This window comes from Anas platyrhynchos, chromosome 4, assembly GCF_047663525.1.
Source record: "Anas platyrhynchos isolate ZD024472 breed Pekin duck chromosome 4, IASCAAS_PekinDuck_T2T, whole genome shotgun sequence".
Taxonomy (NCBI): domain Eukaryota; kingdom Metazoa; phylum Chordata; class Aves; order Anseriformes; family Anatidae; genus Anas; species Anas platyrhynchos.
Window position 1 is genome coordinate 69,161,615 of NC_092590.1, and position 18,555 is coordinate 69,180,169.

Consider the following 18,555-nt stretch of genomic DNA (forward strand, 5'->3'; position numbering starts at 1 on the left):
ATATGGATGAAAAATACTGAACTTTGTATATGTCTGCAGTTTTGTGTCAGTGTATGCCTTACAGCCTGCAATATAATCAGCTTTCATTATGATTAATACTGAGCTGGTAAGGAAACAAACTGCCTGCATACAGACATTTCAGGGGAATATCTCTCTGAGTGGGTTCAGCTCTTGGGTTCACTTTCCAAGAACTGCAAAGATGTAGTTAGGCCTTTTCAGTTTGTCTGTTTATCAGCCGGAACACCAATATTTACCATTCAGCACATTGTTTGATCCTTCCATTAATGTCTTCCCACCTCCTGACAATGCCTTTGCAAAAGTTAAAAAGAGACCTCAGCTACAGCAAGAGCTTTTGCCTGTGGAAATAAACACTGCTGCTTCTCAGCTGCAAACAGTGCTGCTACTCAGCTGCCTTTCAAGCCCAGGGTTATGAGGAGTGTTTGCAGAAAAATGCACGCTGAATGCAAGAGCACTTTCTTTTCTGCTTATGCTTTGTTCCTTCTCACAACACATGGAATTTAAATGCCTCAGTCAGTGACCAGGTTGTTCTTTGTTTTGATGGAATGTGTTATTCTCTTCTCCAGAAGCTTAGAGCATCTACAAAATCACAAGTGGTTTCTTTACAAAGGAGGGGGAGGCAAAGCTATTCTTTCTAATACTTAGGCGAGAGGAAGTGCAAACAAATGCTGCTCAGTTGCAAAAATGAATTGAATGTCAAGGCAGGACTTAGCAGAGTGCAGACAACTCAGGATGGGGACAGGACTCTGCTATGTAATTGTTACAAGATGTTCCCTCTCCACGGCAGTGGAAAGGGACAGGGATGCAGCTGTCAGGCACGCTGTCCTTCATTTCCAGTGCTGGAAAATGTGCCATTAAAAATACACATACACAAGTCCTTCAGCAAAGGAAGTCTATTTTCAATTGTGTTCATTTATTTAAGACCTTTACAAAGAAATTTAGCTCCTTTCTGGAATTTAGTGAGGGTCTCTACTGCAGGGAATCACACAGCACAAGCAAGGGGCAAGGAGGTTTTTTAGGTGCTCTTGTGAAAGCTTGTCTTCATGAAAGGAGCAGAGAAGCTAAAAGTGCAGGAGAAAAAAACAACAGTGAAGTAAGAACAAGAAAAGGCCAAGAACAGATGGATAGGTGAAGGTTCTTGCAGAAAGTAAAATCCTACTTGCAGTAGGATTCAAGCATCGAGCTAAATCACTGGTATATGGAGTGAACGTCTCTTCATGAACTAGCTGTTTGAAAGCCTGTTAAAGCTAATGGAGTTGAGAGGGCTGTGCAGATGACCAGATGTAGGTTGAGGGAAAGCATTCATTTTGGAGCTTCTCTACCAGAAAAAGATTGGGAAATCATATGTTAGGTGAATTCTCATAATGTATCTCTTTTCCCTCCTTTTCCTTCTCAGTTTACTATAGTTAATAGTTTACTAGTTTAATAAATACATAACTGAAATGGATTGGAGACCTGAGAAGACAACCACATAGTCAAATAATCAGCCTTCAAAAGTTTAAAGAAGATAAGACCCCTTCTAGTTACGATCTGTAGGCTATACTATAGGGCAAAGATGTTATTCATATGTAGCACTCCACATTTGTTGAAAACTTTTGCTTTCCACCATCATGTTTTCTTATTTGCTTGCACCTGTGAATATGTAGGATGGCATTTTGAAACAGCCTATAGGTCACCTTCTGATATGGACCATAATAAGGAACAGTGCTGTACTGTTGGAGAGAATAGATCCACCTGGGGCCTAAATTTAGGCATATATTAGGTGAATACTTGTTTTGCTTACCAGAAGCACAGTGTTATAGAATCCTGGAATACACATCCCTCACAAGGAAATGCTCTCAAAGTAATTGCAGCAGCCTTTTATGTATCCTGAGATTGTTACGTTTCCTCTCAGTCTTTAAATTCAACTGCATTTCTTTCAACTGCTCCCAACATGACATTTCCTTGGATTCTGATTATCCTTGCTGCTCTCTTATTGATTGCTCCCATCTTTCTATAATTGTGGTATTCCAGACTACAGGCAGAATCCCCACTGAGGCCTTGTCATAGTTGGAAGGAAGATGAGGATTACTTCACATCTTGCATAAAACCCACCTGCTCCTCCATGCCAGAAGGAGGTAGATAGATACCTTGCATCTGTGTGACACTGCATATTCAGTCAATTTGTAGGCTTGGTCCTTTTCTCCAAAGCCTATATTAATTCAGTGTTTCCCCATCTTCCACTTGTGTAGCTTATTATTCCTGCCTTTTCACTTGTCCTTGTTCAGTTGCTTCCTATTTATTTCAGACTGCTACTCCAGTTAATGCAGGTATTTCTTTCTTTTTAATTCTACAGAGAGCTCGTGACTCACATTTTCAGATGAAAATGAACAATGAACTTCAGATCATATGCAAATTTTATAAAGAATACTCTTGTACATTACTGACTCTTGTATGAGTCAGTAATAGAAATTGGAGAAATGCTAGAGGAAGCTGGATTTTATTTATTTATCTATTATTATTTATTTATTTATTTTATTTATTTATTTTCAGAAAGCCACAGGACTTTCTCCTAGTTTGATAGTGATAATTTTTGACATGAGATTTTTCGAGCAATTGTATATAGTTTACAATGATTTCAGCTAGGGCAGACATTTGTAAACATGGTATAAGTAACCCTATAGGGTATTCAAGCTACTTCAAATGTTACTGTTAGATGGCAAAATACCTCTTTGTTGCCTCAGTGCTGTGCAGCAGAGTCAGGGACTTTTTACCTTTACAGGAAGCGCTTAAGAAACCAAGCCTGGCTACAATTATGACACTTCTGCCTTTTTACTCCACTCTTTTTAAAGAAAAAATGATATGCTGCATACTCTTTCCAACATTTCTGTTTTCATATCAGCTATAACTCCTATAACTCTCAAAGAAAATATTTATGAGCTGCCTGAGATGATCACTCAGCTCCCCATACATGTCAGAGTGAGTTTCACTTGGTCCAAGAAGTAATTCTTGGATTAATCCAAGAAGTAACCTGGAATAATCCAGGTTACAAATAACCTCTGGAGGTCATCTAGTGCAATCCCTGCTCACAGGGCCAACTTGAACTTGAAATTATTCCACTCTGCTTTCAGTCTTGCTCATGTCTTTCATCAAACAAGAGTTATTTCTAAGCCTGTCACTTTTGACACAGACAGTATAGTAAAAAATCTAATTTGTATTAGCCTCTTGAATATGGCAGAAAAACATGTTACAGAGCAGGATTTGCAAGCTCTTCCTCATGTCTGACCTCTTCCAGAAAGAAATCAATATAATTTCTAATGATTTGATCTTGAATGAAGTCTCTGGGCATTAACTTTATTAATGAAACGTATTATTGCTTACATTGATTTTGCCCAGGAAAGAAGGCTGGCATGCAATCCGAACTGCTCTGGGTGTCCTGTGGGAATGTCACAGCTCTTACCTGATAGCAGCTGAAATGCTCACCCAGAAGAGAGGAGCTAGCTAACTCTGCTGCTGGTAGGGAAGCAGAACCAAGTACCACAAACAAGTGGAAAGGTCTCAGAGTTGGATTTGTTTGTGTACCTGCTGTTTATCTGGTTGTGGTTTTTAAACCCCAAAGAATATGTATATGTTAATCAATGTGATATCCAAATGAATTTGAAGTAAACTAGCATGCAAAGATAATAGAGTCCTGGAAGCAGTAAAGCTGTGTTACAATTGCATCATGCTGCTTCATACTAACATTGCACGTTGCTTCATACTAATTAATACTGTTTTTTGACAGGACAGTTGCCCTGGAAGAATGCTTTGCTGACAGGGTTGTGGCCGCTGGTGCTGGAGATGGCTGGCTGAGCGCTCTGCTCTGCAGCATTGTGCAGTGTGAGGTTACTGAGGCTCAACTGGTGTTCACAGACAGTTCAGTTTCTGACAGCTGGAGACTTGCAACTTAGCTCCTGAAGAATGTTCACAGTTGTTTTCTGCTTTTGTCAAGTGAGGCTTAGCTTGTAGCTAAAAGCTTCCTTAAAATATGTTGCTTCTTGGCAAGTACTATTAAAAAAGAACCTGAATTAGGACATAGGCATTCAAAGTAATTTACCTATTCATCTGTAAAGCAAATGAAACAGATACATTTGTCTATTTATCTAGACTCAGCTGAACAGAACCATTTTCTCTTTACAGCTAAGAGAATGTAAGGATGACTGAAAATGACTGAAAATGCAACATTACATTGTTCTGAATTCAACAAATTCAATTTTCTAAGGGAAAATATTGAGACATCAGTATCCAACTCTATGCCTTAGAATGCCATCTAGTCATGTATAGAATCTTTTATTTATTTTTTTTTAATGTAACAGAGAAAAATACAGCTAGATTCAGATCTTAATATTTAAAAAAAACAAAAAACATCCCTTTCCCCTCTTCCTCTTCCTCTTCCTCTTCCTCTTCCTCTTCCTCTTCCTCTTCCTCTTCCTCTTCCTCTTCCTCTTCCTCTTCCTCTTCCTCTTCCTCTTCCTCTTCTTCCTCTTCTTCTTCCTCTTCCTCTTCTTTTTCCTTTTTTGTTTTCCTTTTTCCTTTCTTTCTTCTTTCTTCCTTGTTCTTTCTTCTTCCTTTTTCTTTCTCCTCTCTTCTCCTTTCTCTCTTCTCTCTCTCTTTTCCTGAAACATAAAGTAAATGGGGATTGCCAACAAAGCATGGACTAAAGGGAAACAAAATCACAGAAAAAGTCATTTTAAAATGATTATGTATGTCAAAAAACAAGGGAAGTCTTCCACTAGAGAAACACACCACAGAAGCAGGAAAATGAGTGGATAGCTTACAAGAACCCTAGAGGTGCAATGATGGCACTTCACCTGCTTACAAACATGTACAAAACACTATATGGATTTAAACAAATAAAAGATTATGGCTTCATATAAATAAAAGATATGGCTTCAAAGCATATGACTTCATAATTATATGGCTTCTTCTTCCCATTTTTGAATGTCCATGTAGCAAGATGCAGAATGGGTATCCTCTCATTCAGGGAATATACTCATCCCTGTTCAACAAAGTACAGAGAGCTCATGCATTTTTTTATCCTCTTAGAAGTGCTACATTTTTTATTATTGTTTGGATTTGGGGATTAGTCTTAAAGACTTTTTGCTGTCAAGATTTTTCTTGGCTTTCAGATCTGTTGTTGGGTTGATGAGATACACTTTTAATTATCTGTGGAAGAAACTTACTTTTGAATGTCCTGTCTACATTGAACTCTGATTGCTGGCACTAGTGACAATCTTGATGGATGCTGAAAACATTGCAGGTAACATTCCCCTTATGTCATTTACTGGACTCTAGTTTTGTTGTAGAGAAAGTGTGATATCTGATTCACTGGACTACAACTGGAGTACACAAAAGCATTTGGAAAAAAAAAATGACAGATATGAAAAACATTCTTGTCATGGGTGTCTTTTTTTTTTTTTTTTTTTTTTTTTAATTTAAAAAACAATGCTACACTGGGATTTGTGCATTAATACCTTTTAAAATACCAGTTTGATAAATATTCTGAAATGTGTAGTTTGTTCTTCAAGAGCCAAAAAATAATAATAATAAAAAAAATGATTCATATAGGATTCATAAATGATTCATATTTAGGTCATTACAAGTGAGATTTTGAAAGATGTTCCAATCAGATATATTTACCAGGCAGGTAAGATGTCAGTCTGCCACACTGATGAAGTTCAAAGCTCTGCCTCTTGTCTGCATAAGCTGTCATTGAGGAATAGCTGTGGCATTTTAAATCAATGATTTTTGTATTTGTCAGAAGCTACCAAATTTATGCAAGTCCTTTTTAATAACTGAAACATCAAGATTTCCACATATCGATGTGTAACACCAACTTGGACAGTAATATACATCAGAACAAGATGAGGTGTAAGAGGAATAAACTCATATATTACCAAATCATGGAGCATTTTGTATTGTGTATGTCTTAAAATCCACAAATAGCAGGCAAGAACCTCACTTCCAATGTAGTTTACCTCCTCAGCAGTGAGGGTTGCTATGCACACTTGCTTTTTATGCTAGCTTTTGATAAAAGGTTGCCTCCAATTCAAGGTCTTGCCCTTATCTTCAAGAGACTCCAGTCAGGATTCATTGGACCAGATGTAGACTCCTACAACTGAGTGAGTCATCACAGGCTCACTGTACTGTCAGCAAAGAGAAATAGGTGCTTGATGGCAGAAATCTTCTCATTCTGAGGTCAATGCCTAAAATAGTGTAGACAAATTTTAGCCAGCAGTGCTTATTTCTTTCTGTGGACTATATTTGGATAAGATGAATTCCACCCGCACACAACTGAACTCTCTGTAACAAAGGCAAAAACTGGTCTGCTGACTCTAAATGCCAGCTGGATTATTATAGAAGACACTCAACTGCAAATATTTCTCCTGCTGGGACTGAGTGAACAGACAAGTGACAAACATGTTACAAGATGTTGGAGGAGGTGTCGGTGATGGGGAGAACTGGATGAGAATGTGTACAGGACATGGCAGGAGATACAATTTGGTAATCTGCCACGCAGCCCTTATTTTATCTAAGTATAAATGTGCTCCTGTTCAGTGTAAAGATAATAGTTCATAAGTCAGTGACATCATCTTCCTACTCTTCTGGGAACAATTAGAATATTTCCTATGAAATCAGCGTGTATGTTGTTCCTGGTTATCTGAGATCTCCGTATGAGTTGAAAGTAAGTGCCTGGGATGTTCAACTATTGCTTTCTACAGTGAAAAGTTTTGGTGGAGAGCGAGCATTTTCAAATGAAGACTATTGCTTTTAGCTATGGTTCAAGTCTAGCAGAGGGAGTTTTCTGACTTTTAGTGCAATGAAAATGTGCTTACTTATTTTTTTCTTATTTTTATTTTTATTTTTTCCCTGTACAGTCTACTATCACTTGTCAAGAAGAGATGGATGTTTCTAGGTCTCCTCAGAGTAAAATTGAAAGCCGGTATACAGGAAATTTCTTTCCTTACCTACACAACTTCTGGCTACAAAATAGGATATTACTATTCTTTCCACACAAGCTAGGGCCCTCTGCACATTCATGCCGCTATTTATGAAAACGTCTGTCAATCTAATAATTGAGCAGATATCAACCTTCACTCAGTCAACCCAAAATAATGTACTGATTATTTAATGCTATATTATTTCGCAGACTGATTGAAACATGGCATTTGATTCCAAACTGATTTCTTCATTATCATTAAAATAATATTCTATTCTTATTTATTTATTTATTTATTTATTTATTTATTTTGGTGAGGGTAGTAATCAGTGCTTAGGGTTTATTATCACTGTTGTGCAATCTTTGACAATACTAGGAATTCCATGGCACCAATCTGCATAGTTTTGGATAAATTACACTCATGAGAATAAGTAGATTGTACAAATCAGTGTAAAGTGGTTTAATGGGAAATAATCATACAGAGTTAATAAATTTCTTCTATCCTAAACTATTAAAGAGGAAGGTAGAACTGGGGTGTTCTGAGGATACAATGATGTTACTGACACATCTGTGTGTGATGCACCAATGCTGGCTGGGACAGCAGGTGAGTTATTTAGCTGATCATATGTAGGCTCACCTGATGGGGAACTGAACATCTCATTGGGCTCTCTAGCCAGAATTAACATGGATTAGAGAAGATATGTAGATATTGTGATACCTATATCTAGGTGCTCAGATTTAGATATCTACAGTCTGAACTCAACCTTTCCTTAGAAGACTAAAAGGCAATAAAGGCTCTGAAACCTGTTGGTTGGCCCAAAACTTCATCTTTCTTTTTATGTTTCAGGAATGTAGTGGTTTGAAGATACTATCCTTTAAGTAGCTGAAGGACATGTATTTTTACAGGCCTTCACAGCAGACCATCCTTTAATTCTGAATAGAGTGCTTTTGGTACTTTGCTACAGCTGTAGTATTTGATAAGAATCTTGTAGCCATGTCACCTGAAAGATATCTTCTTGATTAATTTCTTTCAAGGTTTCCATTCTTTTTTTTTGCTTGGAGGTGCAGGTTGGTAACACTGCAGAAATCAAGAAAACATACTTTTGCCAAAAAGCTTTCAGTAATGTGTTAATCACCTTGCCAATGGTTGGATTGAGAAGAAGAAGGCTGAGACATGATCTAGGACAAAAAGAAAATTTTACTCCAAACTCTCGAGCCCATATCTCTCCTCAGACAAAGGGTAAACACAATTTAGTGTTACAGTATATGGAAGGTAGGATATACATATAAGCAACGGTTCAGGTTTCTTGGAGCTAGACTCAATATTAATAACTCATCTTCTACAGTTCCTTTTGACATGGGATGGGCATATTTCAGAGTCACAGAATCATGGAATGGTTTGGGTTGGAAGGGACCTTGAAGACCACTTATTTCCACTGCTCCTGCCATGGCAGGGACACCTCCCAGCAGATCAGGTTGCTCTAAGACCCATCCAACCTGCCCTTGAACAATTCCAGAGGCATCTGTTTTACTTGTTGAAGGTATTAATATCAGAAAAAATAAGCACTTGAATAAAAATGTGATTATAACTTTCATAAAAAGTTAATTCCATATAAAATATATGGAATCAGTCTGGAGATGAATGCCATAGGACAGGAGACTTGCAAGAGTGTAGATACGTATGGTAAGCTAATTTCCATATCCTAGAACACCCCCCTCCCAAAACAAACAAATAAACAAACAAACAAACAAACAAAAAACCCTCCTGTGAATTATTTTAGAGATAAATATAATACGTAATAAATAAGTATGCATATATTCCTCCGGACACAATTTTTTTCTAATTAATCTCTGTGGTGCAGAAGACATTCTATAGCCTGTAACTTCTAGATAAGTTTGGAAAAGCCTATGTAGTTGGAAAACATGGAATATGTGAAGGGTGAAAGTACATTATGGAAGGATGCCCTAGTAGGTGAAAAACAGCTGGAACTTGGAACTTTGGTGTGGTACAGGTATTACATCTCAACACTCAGATGAGGCACACATCTCAGTCTTGCATTGAACAAACCCTTAAGCTAGAGGTATTTTTAACTCCTGCATTTATAAACTTTCCACTGTGATTTGACTGCCTATACTGGCAGGAAAAGATGGAGAGTGATGTGTCAGGCTAAATGGCTGTTACCAGATATTCCCATAGAGCTTCAGAAATAGCTGGTGAACATGTCTGATAATTGCCATGCTTTGTCTCTGGATGTTTCCTTCTGCTGAGCTGCTGTGCTCATTCTTCAGTGCACATACGTCCATGGAGACTTGAATCTGTACCTACTCATCCATCTCCTACCTCCTCACTGGAAAACACAAAAACTGCAATATCATGCTTGCAAATTTTAAATGCCAGATTTGATTACAAAGTGTTGGACATTAAAAACCTATGGAAATATTTCACATGTTACTGTAATACCAATTCCTTGTATTAGAGGACAGTAAATTTTAATTTAATTCATTAGTAATTCATAGTAGCTGCAGATTCTCTTTTTATTCTGCTTTCCAGAAAAGATATTGTACCTTCTTTTGCCCATCAGATATGGATGTAATATACCAAGAACACATGGTAAATCCTACACAGTACAACAGTAAATGCATGATTTAAGCAGAATTGTAGCTATGATATCCAGAGTATCTCACCCAGCTTCTCTCAAGTCTGACTGGTTGTAATGTTCTCCAGAAACCCATAATTCTACTTCTGTGTGTTTCCAGAACAGCCCTAGCAGAGCTCTTGTCCTTTGGAAGGTCTCTGTATAGTATGCAGAGGCACACAGAAATGACCAAACAAATGAGCACATCTAGATGCTTGAAGAGGTCCAGCTACTGAACAATACTGCTTTACCCTGAATTATACGGTTATATAACCGTATGTATGGTTAATGACACTTCCTAAGAAGCAGACTTGATTTGTCTGGATAGCTTTATTTATTTATTTATTTTAGTTAACGCTGGTGTGATGCTTTCCTTATCTTAACTAGCTTGTTCTAAGCTAGAATCTGCTCAATAGAATGCTATGACCGGTAGTCATAGTCTGGGATTTTTGTCCCTTGTTCCCAGAAGAACCTGATCAACCATGTTAAAGATAGAGTACTTTATGGAATCTAGTTGCAACTACTTTCCTTGGAAATAAGGCCAGTGATGGGGTCACTCCTGGATAAAAAAGTCTAGTCCTTAGAGCAAACAAAGCAATAAGACCTCATTTTTACTTCTTCCCAAAAGAGCTTCCTAGACTTGACAGACTAAGGCCAGCATTCTGGTAGAAGAAAGGACATTGTGCACCAACTACTCAGTATTCATTGAAATTTTACATGAATACATCTATTGGTCTACTGTTCTCTCTTGTGAACTGTTAATGGCTCCCTTTTCAGGTTGATGGCCACTTTGAATACTCTTTTAATCCATCTGATCTCTTCCACACATAACTCAGATTACAACTATCTGATTCCACTCTCAGTACTTTCTTGAGGAGCTTCTCTTGTGGGTGTCTTACTTAGTTATTCATCCTAACTATGAGGCTTCTATACTTCCAGCAGAATTTGTGGCTAGTGGTCAAAATTTCCCTTTGCATAGAAAGCTGCTTCATCATGGTGTCTTCACCCTATGATGTCCTTGTTATTTGTGAAGAGACAAGAGTGTCAAAATCTACTCAGATCAAACTTGCACTTTCTCTCACCTAAGATTAATAAAAGCAATTTATTTTATAAGTTTCAGTGAGCCTGCAAACTTCTGTCAGCTGCTTGTCTCCTTATTGCTGAGCTTCAGTCAAATGCATTGTGTGCGCAACATTTAAAGCATTGAGTTGAACCTAAAGTCTAATTGGAGAGAATTTTCTCAGCAGGTACAAAGGGGCACTGTCGACTGCCTTCAGTCATGTTAGCTTTCAGTAATAGAGACAGGTAAACTAATCCTTTCTTTCCAGCCAGTCTACTCTGAAAATAGGCCAGGTCCCACTGGGAACAAAAGATGCTCCTAGAAAAGTCTGTAATTAGACAACTTCAACTGCTCTGCACAAATACCTCATTAAAGTTCCACTATGATCAAATCTGCTGATGCATAAGACAGACATAAACATCTTAGCTGAAAGCCGTGTTTACTTTGATTCATTCTCTGAAGCAAATATTACAGAGTATTTCTCTCTTTAATCCAAGGAGATAGGTGTTTTTTTCTTCATTGATAAATAAATCAAATGTCTGTTGTAGATGACAGTGTATTTTTCAATAATTTAGATGGAATTTGTATCAGGCCACAAGAAAGTCTAAAGAAAGTCTTGTAGAATAAATTCCTAGTAGCACTTGCATTCAGCTCGGACAGGAATGTAGCTTGCAGTTGTGCCCCGCCACTGACTCAGAGTGAATGTCAGCTACATCTCTATGCAAAGTTTATATCCATACATTAATGTTGAGTCTGATACCTTAGAAGTAAGATCAGAATGAATATCTGACTTAGGATGAAGCAGAGGAGGAAGAAGAACAAATATGGTAATTTTGTTCTATTTATTTTTAAAAAAAATTTTGGAGAGTTAGGCACTGTCTGCCTTTTTTTGATATAGCTATGCGAAACTCAAATTATCTATTGTGAAATATAGATTACAGTGTTTAGGACAAAGCATTTTGCTTGCATTAGGATCTTAATCTTCAAGAACCACTGATTTTTGATTTTATACTTACTCCCCTCCACAAAAAAAGCCATACACTGAACCCAATCAATGGTTTCTGCTGGGCACAAGAGCACAAGGTAGACCTGGTTAACTCTGCTGCTTCTGTGTGATTCACTGTAAGATTAAAAAATCAATCCTTCCATTTTAAGAGTGATGGTGTCAACTCCTGCCAGCATCTTGTAACTAGGCCATGTGTCTTTCAGCTGGAAAAGGCAAGCAGAATAGTAATCTCTCTCCTTGCACTTTGGCTAAATAACCATAAATACTTGAGCAAGTTTGTTTTTCAGGAGAGAAGTACTTGGAGGCTAACGACAAGCAGTTGAGTGGGATGTAATTTGTTCATAGTATATTTTTCCTAACCGATACAACACCTCTTTGGAAACTCTGGATCCCATTAAAATAAACTGGGAAAGACGGGAGGGAAAGGTGGAGAATGAAGCTTAAAATCTGAAGGATCTTTTTTTTTTTTTTTTTTTTTTTTTTTTTTAACATATCCAAAGAGAAAACATATGATTTGGATGTCAACTAATATAATTAAAAGAGATTTAGAGAGCAGAGATGAGTCTGCAACTGAACAGGAAGAACAGGAAAAAAAGACAGGTTTCTGAGTCTGTTTTGCCTAGGAAAAAAAAATCCATGTTTTATTTTTAAGATAGTTATTTCTACAATAGATGTTTCTAGGCTTTTCCTTCTAGGGACTTACTGAAGAGTTTTGATGTTCAAGACTTGTTTTGAAGCTCTCTGCACTGCAGTTTTCTGTTATAGATCCTGGGGACTGACAGATGCACTGATCCTTCTTGGTGCAGTGCCAACTGTGGCAGCAGGTAGTGAACTACATCATGAGCTGCCAACCCATATGGCGTGTCCACACATTAATTAGTTCTCCAGAGTCATTCCTTCTGAGCCCACCCACTTTTTGCTTTCATTGATTACTGCCTCATCTCATTAATCAATAGTCACTCCTGCAAATGTCTAGTATAGTCAGTTAGCAGACCTGCAGCAAGAAATACTAGAAATGCAGCTCTTTGTAGCACTGAAATTCAAGTTAGTGGTCTGCAAAGCAAGGATGGCTTCCTGACTTTTACAGGCTTAGAAAATGATCATATGGCATTGCTGTGCTGAAACATGGGTATCAGAGAGAGGTCTGTCCAGACATGTTCTGTCTGTCCATCATCATTGATGTTAGTTGGCACGGATTGAGTTCCCACCATAATGGCTTAATCTGAGGTTTCAAGGCATGTCTTTCTCCCGCGCAAGACTTTGGGGTGGGGGGGAAGTAACTGGTCATTTCACTCTTACTTGAGCAAAAAAAGTGAGTCCTGTGAAAAACATTCTGTTAGATTTATCAGATCCTTCTCGCTGACTTTTTTGTTTTAAATTTATCCAACTAAAATGCAATTTCCATCATCCGTTTTAAACTGAAAAGCACCTGCCAGAAGTCTTCCCGACACCCTGTGCTCATACTTTTCTTTATGATCATTGATTGTTTCAAGATGCACTCCTATCCCTTGGGGAATTTCACACAGGCAGGGTCATCTTTTGCTTTTCACATCAGCCTTTTGGCTTAGCATGTCTTGACCATTCCATTCCTTCCCCTGGAAGCTCTGTCTCCCTATCTCAAGTTGTGTTATATATTTTCACAGAAGCCATTCTTAGGCTTGCAAACTTCACTCCTGCATGATAGACACTTGGTTTTGTTTTCACCTGAACTAGACTGTTGTCATGTGCAGGCAGGAGCTTTTTCAAGGCTTGGACATATAGTTTACATATAGTAGTAAATAAACAGATGAGATGGCAAGCAAAATAAGAACATAGAATTTTATTGCTGGAGTTCCTTTTAGTTTATAGTTCTTGAAGAAATACTTTCTCCACAGGGCTTGAGTCAGTTGCCTAAAACAGATTTTGAAGGCCAGCTGGGATGCCTTAGGCTATCCTGCCTAGCCTCCAGCTCCATCCTAGGGACACCTACATCTTCTGTAGGTCCTGAGGCTATTCTGCCAGCCCTGTGTAGATCTTTGTCACCAAGTACATCCGGCACAGCACTCTGTGAGGGCACATGATGTGGTACCTTGATGTCTCTAAATGCATTTCTTATGCATTTTCTCTTTGTTTGTTTGTTTATTTTCATCCCTACACCCTCAAACTCAACTCTTCATTCTTCTAATCTGATTTCTTCAGTGCTGAGGTCTCCCATGCCACAGGATACTGCCAGCCTGCCACAGGGTGCTTGGGAGCCCCATCTGCAGGCTGCACTCTTGCAGAGGCTGACGAGGTAGAGAACGTGGTCTTGTCTGACATTGCCTCACTCAAAGTGAGATACAGATTTGTTTCAATTTCTAAAGAAGAACACAGAACATACATATGCATTTGCTCTGGCAAAGTCCAGAGGAGACTGTATCAGTCCATCAGTATTGTTTCCACACTGTCTGGAAGCTGTATCACCATGTGATACAGGGGGAGGGTATTATCTCAAGCACTATGCCACTATCTCAGCTCTGTTACTACCAGGGGGAAAATATACCACATCTATACCAGCCATGATTGTCCACCTCTACAGCAGAAGGAATCTGAAATATTAGTTCACATGGAGAAGGCCTTGTGTATAGCAATAACATGGAAACCCAGGTATCTTTTGTTTGACAACTATCTGATCTAAACATGATAACCATACATCCAGGTAACAGCAATGACATGCTCCTGCGCAGTAGCAGTCATAAGAAAAGGCCACCTTTAAAGAGAAATCATCTGATGTTTATGCAGGTCAGGGCATGCTTTATTCCTCTCTCACTGCCAGAAGGAAAGGCCGAGGAAGGGGGCAGGATGTAAAACTGGAGTAGCCTTGAACCATTCTGACCCTGGTTCCTCCAGATGGGAGGAACCTGCTGAGTGGGAGCAGCACGTTAAAGCTGAGTGGAAAATGAGAGCAGGTCTGTTAAGCATCATAGGCATCAGCCCAACATACATCTGTACTGGGATTACAACATCTTCCAGGTATGAAGATATTTAAAGTCAGTATATTGCCCTGTACACTGAATTTGATCACATCCTTACATATTTAGGTTACATGGTATTTTAAACCTCACCCTCTTCAGTATATAAAATATCCTGTTTAAAAATATCTCTTATATATAAAAATCTAGCCTGTTTTTAGCTGGTTTGATTTCTAATAATAGCAATTTTATGCATTTGATTGTTTTGAGAAACATTTTTCCAGTTTGTGTCACCCAGAATAATGTCTGCTTGCCCCTAAAGAAATATGTCCCCTCTGACATGAAGATGAAAGTTTCTTAAAAACAAATGGAAAACCTTACTAAAATACAGAAACTTATGAGTTTGAAGATCTGAGCTATGCATATGCAATCTTAGCAGCATGTGAGATGAGCAGCTGAGAGCCCAGGGAAGCCCAAAGCTAGGCTGCTACTTGTGCCCAGCCTCACAAATATACCCCTCTGTAGTTGCAGCATTGTCTCTGCATGGAAGAGCAAAGTGAATACTCATATGATGTATTTCATGATAGAATTGTAAATCTAGTTAAAGTGAAATAGTTGCAAGATACAGCTAAAAGAGAGTATCTCATAGTATTAGGCTATAGAATTATATATTTTTTTTGTGATTCCAGATTTCAATACTCATTACATTTTTTCTTCAAAGGAAGCACTTTGCTGGAATACTGTAGAATTTCATGGAATATGTTTTCTTCTGCACTAACACTGAATCCACATTCTTGTTTATGTCTAGACTAGTGCTGTTTTATCTAGTTAAAATGCTAGACATTTTTAGAGAACAACTAAACCTTAAAGATTTTTTATTTTTTTTTTTTGTCTTACCATCAAATTAAATGATTTTCTATACTCACAGTTTCTCTGTCTTCTAGCAAGACTTTTTGCTTGAAGCTAAGGGATCTCTCCTCCTGTAGTTCTCAAAGACATGGCATAAACTCCCCAGAGGTAGAGCTTATGAAATGAAAAAAGCCATGGAGTAGATGATGAGAAAGAGCAAAAGTGGAGCAGAGGGGGGAGAAAACTCCAGTGAGATTGTACATCTGTTCAGTAGGGAGGAGGGCATTCCATGATGGAAGGAAGCATGTCTTAAACAGAAAAGAAGTAACTGTCAAGGTAGATAATTGTTTTGATGTTTTGCCAAATAAGTGGGTGTTGACAATAGCCTAAGGAGAGTGTAAGTGATTTTGCAGGTGGTCCTAGGAAATGGTCTTAGGAAATGGAAGAGAGCCTGGGGATGGTGGTCAGGGAAGTGGATGAACAGAATGCTCTTTGTGGTCTGAGTAAACATACAGGAATCTGGATCTGTTCAGGCTTCTTAAAGATAAATTCCACTTTACTGTGGTGATAGGCAACCACTATAGCCTAGGTATTCAGAGACACACTTGTAAGGAAGATGATAGTTGAATGCTTTTGCAGTGCAGCAAGACCAGGTGGGGAATGGAGAATTTCCAGTCCAGTGTTGATTTTTTCTAACAGGTAACTAACCTCACTCGAAAATCTCAAATCGTTGTTTCTGCCTTTAGTTTTCTGAACTACAATTTCAGCTGCCAGCCAGGGAATTATACTGTGATTTTTGCTGGCATCATATAGACCCTCCTAGTACCATTGAATGGTTTTGGGTTCTTGTGTATATATATATATATTTTGTGTGCGTGTGTGTTTTGTTCTTGTTAAAATTACCCTCATGCAGTGGATGCCAGCAAGTATTTCCTTCCTCAGTTCATTTCACATGTATTCCAGTGGTACTTCAAATACTTCCTACCCCTGGAAAGCTGTTTTCTTGTTTTCTTTTTTCCCTTTTTTTTCTTCTTTTTCTTTTTCTTTTTTTCCCCTTTTCTTTTTTCTTCTTTTTTTTTCTTTTTTTTTTCTTTGTCTCTTTTTTTTCTTCTTTTTTTTTCTTTTTTCATTTCTTTTTTTTTTTCTTTTTTTCTTTTTTCTTTCCAAAAAGTAAAAGGCTTTTATATATTTCTCAAAGGTACACAGTTCTTCACTATGAAGTGGAGAGGGTGATTATACACCACAAGAGAGTAGGTGCTGTAAAACTGGTGCTAAGGTTGGCCCCTTCACACTGTTTTGTTTCTGCTCCTCTGCCCCCCAGATCTGAATCTGATATTAAAAGCATCACATAAGTTCAAACAAATAAGAGTTCACATCTCACCATGCGTTCATGAACAAAATGTAGACCATGATGTGAAAATGAAAACTTGTAAAATTCTGATTTAATTTGGATAGTTTTTGTACTTCAGGACAAAAGCTTGGTGAGCTGAGTGTATTTACTTGCTGAAAGCTGTCTGCTGAAAATTATTTGATGTTGAACTATAATTCCAGGTTATTACTGCAAATTCTGCAAAGGAAGGAAGTGGGAATTGACTATGTATTTTTCAGCTGGTCTAGACTAAATGAGAATGGCAAGCACTGGGAACAGAAACACCATTTCAAACACCAGGCAACATCTCATGGGAAAGAAGCAGAAATAATTGAGGTCTAAAAGTAAACTACTCATTAGGGTGGACATGTATATTAGAGAACCTGGGGATGAACAACAGGATTGACTTCAGTCAGATTTTTTTCTCATTCTCAGTGTATAAAAATATCAGCCATGAGTAAAATAGAACTATACTGAAACCAATACCACAGGCCACCCCCTGGGTGAGATAATTTTGTACCCAAGTTTTCTTGGGAACTATACCAAGGCAAGCTGCCAGAACTATTTTTGTCATTTCTCAGCCTGTCCCTCCACTGGGACAAGACTGTTCACTGAGATAGAGGTAGGAATATAATCTTATTTTACCAACCAGCATTGATTTGTTCATTACAGACTTGGCTTTTTCTCTGACTATTGCTCTAAATCTGCCTCAGTTTTCTTCCATGTTCTTTTGCATGGGGGTCAACATAGGCTGGGAGCCAAGTCTGGGACCAAGATGCCAGTCCCGAGTCCCAGCAACTAGACCACAGGAGGTGATGGATGCTCTCCGGGCCCTTGCAACACTGTTCCAATTGGTGATGGGTCAGACCATCATGCTGATGGGAAGCCAATATAATCAATAAACTTTACTACTGCTTTAGGTCAAGGAAACAAAGACAGCAAACCTGTGCAAGGGGTACAGCTCTCAGAACCCACAACTTTCCTTGGCACATAAGTATCTTGGCTTGTAAACTACAGAATTTTGAGGTTGTTCCCCCCAGAAAATCAATTTAGCTCTGTCCTAGGTTTCCCCACAAAGTTGTTTGTTTGTTGGTTTCTGTTTGTTTGTTTGTTTGTTTGTTTCCTATCACCTCCCCAACAAAGAAAATGATTCATTAATACATTTATTTATTTATTTTCCCAGTCCTCCACATTAAGTACGTTTCTTTGGAAGGAAGAATAGGCAGGTGTGGCACCTTATCTGTGTGCTCTTAGCAGAGAGAACACCTAACCATAGACTAGGTCAGGAACCTGAGATCATCTGTGCCTTATCATAGCAGACGACATCAATGCAGGATGCCCTACAAAGGGCATCATACTTCTACTCATACTTCTACTGTCTCCTGTTCAGGGAAGGAGCTAAAGCACCTGTTTCATAGACACAAATTAAAACCCACATAACATGGCAATTAAGCTAGTCATTTGAAGCAGAAACTTGTCTATAAACATCTGAATTTAAAAATGGCATACAACTACTCTTTTTAATGCTTTAGCTGCCTTCCCACTCACATGCATTTTTGAAATTCAGGAAAAAATCTTGATCGTACACCTCAGGCAGTACAGATATAAGCTGGTCCTCCATATTTGAAAAGCTGTCATAAATACATTATGCAGGTGGACAGATGAGCACTCTTAAAGATCTGTGATGGCTTTTCACTATTGTTCCAGGGAGTTTATGTCTGCAGAAAGA